Source organism: Onychomys torridus, chromosome 17 (genome assembly GCF_903995425.1).
Source record: "Onychomys torridus chromosome 17, mOncTor1.1, whole genome shotgun sequence".
Lineage (NCBI taxonomy): Eukaryota > Metazoa > Chordata > Mammalia > Rodentia > Cricetidae > Onychomys > Onychomys torridus.
The window spans coordinates 39,929,606-39,935,605 of record NC_050459.1 but is presented as its reverse complement, the minus strand read 5'-3'; positions in this window follow the sequence as shown (position 1 = coordinate 39,935,605).

Here is a 6,000-nt window from a genome sequence, read left to right as displayed (position 1 = left end):
TCTTTATTAGGAAGACTTCCTAGGACCAAAGAGCTGTCGGGAAACATATCCGTGGCTATGGGAACACAAGAGAATCAGAGTCCTGGGTTGGCATATGTTACCTAATGCCGAATGTGAGCAAACCGGTTTTTGTCTACGCTTCGCCCGTGTCACCGAGCAGTGCCCACCCACCCCTGTGGCAGGGCACTGCTGCCAGGGTGACTCCCAGCACTGTCTCTTCTCCCTTGCTTCTGCAGAGCCTACATGTAAAGCAGGAAGCCTGCCAGAGTTATCTGGAACCCCAGCAGCCTTGTGGTATCGAGCAAAGATGAGTCTGATCTGTGAAATTTGGCAGTCAGAAGTGTTTCCCTTCTCCTGGTCAAAACATCAACACAAAAGAGCTGCTAAGAACTATGCTGACACCGGGCAGTGGTGGCGCACACCTTTAATCCCAGCACTCGGGAGGCAGTGGCAGGTCTCTGTGAGTTCGAGGCCAGCCTGGGCTATGGAGTGAGTTCCAGGACAGGTGCAAAGCTACACAGAGAACCCCTATCTTAAAAAAAAATAAAATAAAATAAAATAAAAATAAAATAAAAAAATTCTATGCAAAATATATTGGGGGAAAGGTTCTACTTTAGGCCAAAACCAGAACATTCTACAACTCAAGAACATGATATAGAAGCAAAATCCAACTGCCAAGGCTTCTCTGAGGGGAAGAGACCACTCAGCTGGTAAAATGACTGCTGTGTAAGCACAAGGACCCGAACCCGATTTCAGCTGCCAGCACCCACATCAGAAGCTCAGCTTGGTGGCGTGTGTAACAATGTTGTGCTTATAATCTCAGCACCCACTGATCCAGGTTGGTGGAGACAAGTAGATCTCTGGACTTGCTGGTCAGCTATTCTAGCCTCGGTGAGCCCCAGGTCCCAGTGAGAGACCCTGTCTTAAGTTGGATGGATCCTGAGGAACAACACCTGAGTTTGACTCTGGCCTCCACATGCATGGGTATACAAATGACACACATGTACACACACACACACACACACACACACACACACACACACACACCTTTTTGAACAAGGTGTCAAAGGGTTAAGAATCCAATGGGGAAGGGACATCTAGATTGCTTTTTAGCCCAAATATATGGATAGTTAATATGGCAGGCCAATTTTACAATTATCCCTGCCAAAAGAAGTGAGTGTAATGGGAACCTATGTGGGATTTTGGCACTTAGTCTGGCAAACAGTGGTGAACTGGTAGCTCAAGCTGGTTGGGAAGACATATAGCCTTTTAGGAGCTCCCATTCCGAGCTCAGTGGTGGTGGCACTCGACTTTAATCTCAGCACTCGGGAGGCAGAGCCTGGCAGATCTCTGTGAGTTCAAGGCCAGACTGGTCTACAGAGTGAGATCTAGGAAAGGTGCAAAGCTACACAGAGAAACCCTGTCTCATAAACAAAAAACAAAAAACCAAAAACAACAACAACAAAAAACCCCAACCAACCAACCAAACAAACAAAAGCACTCCCATTCTGCAGGGGCCATGCTAACGTGGAGCCCAGGTTTCTAGCTCATGACCACCTGGAGCCCACGTTGGAAGAACTGCCTCTGAACTGAGACCTAAGGACCACTCACCCCCTGCAGTCAGACTCACAGCTGAGACCTGGTTCCATAGAAAATGAGGAGGGGGCTGCAGCCTGGCATCGTGCCTTGACTCACTCCCCAGGGCTCTGTCCTCTCTACTCCCCAGCAAGTTCCGCCCAAAGCTGTTGATGATTTTCCAGAGTCCCTAACTCGTTCTGCTTTCCATCAGGGTAGGATCAGTTGGAGATCCTTCCCTATTTTCTAGATATCCATCATCCCCAGGTTCTATGGCATTATTTACAGCTGTAACTCCCTGCTCCAGCTGTGGCTGCCAGTTCCACAGCTGGCCACAGGCTCTTCGGTATCTTCCATTCTTCAGTAGGATCCTCTAGTAAGAAGAGTTCAAATCAAGGCCCAAAGATCCCTCTCAAGATCTATGCAGCTTTGAGTCCTGTACAGCTCAGTAAGCAGGCTCTATCTAGACCACCCTGCACACACCTAAGCTCTGCTCTGATTACCCAAATACTCTCTCAACACTGAAAACAGCTGGTTCCAGCTGTCACCTTAGACTCCATGGTTTTTGTTTGTTTTGGTTTTTCGAGACAGGTTCTCTCTGTGTAACAGTTCTGGCTGTCCTGGAACTCTCTCTGTAGACCAGGCTGGCCTGGAACTCACAGATCCACCTGCCTGTGTCTCCCGAGGGCTGGAATTAAAGGTGTGTGCCACCAGCCCCAACTGACTCTGTGGTTCTTATCTGGCCCTTAGTCTTCTGATTTTATCCCTCGGCAGCAGTTTCTAGAGCAGCCAGCTGCTCCCCAGAAGGGTATTTCAGGGAGTATCGCTCTTTACTTCTGGAAGTTTCCCCCTGAACTCAGAGCTCAGTCAAGACCCCTTTCCTGGCTGTCAACTCAGGTAATTTCTTTTACTTTCTCCTGCTTATGATGCTGAAGCCACATGGGCTCCCTTCTGCTTCCTTGAACAAATCAGGCTCTCTCTCACCCCAGGGCCTTCACACTCAGTGTCTTCTATTTGAAAACTGTTTTCTGGAAGCCACGGGAAGCTGTTCCCTGTTCACCAAGGTTATCACCTCCAGTGTCACCGCCCCACACAGCCCTCTTCTGGTAATGCAGTGGTTCTCAACCTGTGGGTTGTGACCCTTGGGGGGCGGGGCTGTCAAATAACCCTTTCGCAGGGGTTGCCTAAGACTCTCGGAAAACACAGATATTTACATTACAATTCATAACAGTAGCAAATTAAGTGAGGAAGTAGCCATAAAATAATTCTATGGTTGGGGGGTCACCACATAAGGGACTGTATTAGAGGGACGCGGCACCAGGATGGTTGAGGACCACTGTGATGACACTTAAAAGGCAGATCAACACAACCTTTTTTGCTTAAAGCCCATCACACCTGAATACTCCTTGGCTTCCTTGCAGATTACCTGCCTCTCTGAAGCATCTCCATGGAGGGACCTTGCTGGCTGGGAGGACTGTGTATCCCTACAAACGGAGCAAGTCTGGAGCTTGGCAATGGCAGATCAGCCGAGAGAGTGATCACTCTCCTGATAGGGCTTTAAGATTAAACACACAGAGCACCACATTGACACGGGCCACAGCACGTTTCCCAATAGGTGTGGTTATCGCCATCCTCACGGTTGGTGACTCCTGGGAGTTCCCAGACATGTGATGAGTCACAGCACATCCGTAACCCAGCTTTATGCACATTTCCCCCTTACACACAGTGGCAGTTTCCATCAAGCTGTTGGCTCCCAGTGGATTTGGGGTTGCCAAAATCGTTCGTAACTCTTGACACCATAAACAACAGGATACAACTCAAGAGGTGTTAGCTGATGTATGATGCAGAAAATCCATCATCTAGAACCCAAGGCCACAGGTGCTAAAGCTTAGGGGTTCAACTGCTGCCATCCAGCAGTCCACATTTCCTCCAAGTTCACTGCTGAAGCGCGTGCGCACACACACACACACACACACACACACACACACACACACACACACCAGCAATCTATCCTCTAAGGTTCAGTCTATGTGGCCAGACTACACACACACACACACAACACACACACACATACACACACACACACCAGCAACCTGTCCTGTAAGGTTCAGTCTATGTGGCCAGACTACACACACACACACACACACACACACACACACACACACACACACACACACACACACACACACACACCCTGGCCAGACTGCACACACACACACACACACACACACACACACACACACACACACACACACCAGCAATCTATCCTCTAAGGTTCAGTCTATGAGGCCAGACTACACACACACATGCACACACACACACACACACACACACACACACACACACACACGCACACACACACACCCCGGCCAGACTGCAGACTCTGTCTAGCACTGTACGCTGCTCTAATTATGTTTGCTGTAGTTGCATCTGTAACCTGGGGAATAAAAGCAGAAACTGGCTAAAAAGAAGAGCTGATCTGGCTTGTGGCAGCACTCCACACGGCCTCGTCATGAGTCTACGCAGCTCTAAAGGTGGGGAGCAAGCCCAAACATTTATTAAATGCCAGCTATCCTTAAAAACAGACTGCCGTTGGGAGTTCAGAGAGTGAGTGAGGGTGTCTCCTGACCGGCCTGGAGGGAGAGTTGACAAGCTTCCAGGGCAGCAGGGTTGCATGCTGGACTGGCCTTCCCTGCAGTGAAATGCTCTTCAGTTTCTGGCCCCTGGCTCAGTGTCTAGAGGACCAGCTGTCCTGGCAGTTGCTAAGATGCTTAATAGGCAGTGAGCCTGGAGGGAAGAAAGAACTGCCTTATGGGTAGGCAAAGACACCCTGAAGTCACTTGCCTTTCTGGAGAGGTGAGAGACTGAACCTAATGAGCTTCTGAGGGGCAGCCTTTGTTTGTGGGAAGAAAGCCCATCATGGAGCCAGTGCTGCTGTGTGGGTGCCCACCCTCAACAGCTCACCTTACAAGAATTAAGTGATGCTCAGGGATTGATAGCCTGAATATATAAAGAACTCCCGCAGTGCAGTAACAAAAACCCCAAAGAACCCAATTTAAAATTTTTTTTTTGTTTTTATTCTATGCAATGAGTGTTTGCCTACGTGAACGTATGCATACAACATGTGTGCCTGGTACCTGCAGAGGCCAGAAGGGGGAATTAGAGCCCCCAAAAGTAGAGTTACAAACAGTTGTGAGCCACCATGTGAATGCTGGGCACTGAACCCTGAGCAGTGAGTGCTTTTAACTACAGCACTCCTCTCCAGTTCCATGAACTCAAGTGGCAGAGGGTTTTCATTGACAGCTTCTCCAGAGAGGATATGGAAATGTCCTCGGAGCAGAGATGCTCAGTATCAATGGCTACCTAGGAAATGCAAATCCAGACCACACTCACTCAGACTATTATGAAAAACAGACTAGCAGAAATGTAAAATGGTGCAGCCACCGCGGAGAACACTATTTCCGTTTTTTAAAAAAAAATGTATATGCACAGAACTATCATTCAGCCCAGGAATTTCACTTCCAGGAACACACAAAGAAGTGTTGAAAGCAGGGACTCAAAACAAAGGTCTCCCTTGTCCAAGCTTTGCTCAGTGTGACACTCAGTCCACTTCCTGTTGCCTTTGGGTCAAGATGTAGAACTCTCAGCTCCTTCTCCAGCACCATGTCTGCCTGCATGCTGCCATGTCCCACCATGAGGATAACGGACTGAACCTCTGAACTGTAAGCCAGTCCCAGTTAAATGTTTTTCCTTTATAAGAGTTGCTGTGGTCATCATGGTGTCTCTTCACAGCAACAGAAACCCTAGGAGACATGCTAAGTGGAATAAGCCAGCAGCCATGAAAGGACCAGTGTTACCGATGCCCCTTACAAGGGATACTCAAGTTCAGAGAGGAAGTGGGATGGTGGCGGCTAGGGGCCGAGGTGAAAGGAAGCATGGGAGTTATTGACTAACAGACACCAAGCTTGTACTCCAAAAGATGAAAATTTCCTCAGGAAGGAAGACAGCAACGCCACAGGAATGTCAATACAAGGCCTCTCCAAGCTGGATGTTTACACAGGTTAAGACGAGGCACTTCACCAAGTAAACCCAACAACCTGTCTGTTAACCTCACTGCGACACCTCTGCCCTGAATTACAAGACTGGTTTAGTGAATAGTCGCTAGTTTGTAAGTCCCAGGTTGGGTGCCGTAAGAAGAGCAATGCCTGCTCTCAAGACCTTGCGCTTCAATCAGGGAAAGGGGAAGATGAAGGCAAAATGGGATCTTTAAAACAAGAAAGGTGGTCTGGACTAGGAGCCATGAATTCATTAGAAATGTAACTCCCAATACCTTACGTATTAGAGGTGATTGGCTCTGTGGTCACTAATGGGTTAACCCATTTGCACAATCACGGGTTATCAAAGGAGTTACTGGGTTTTTCAGGT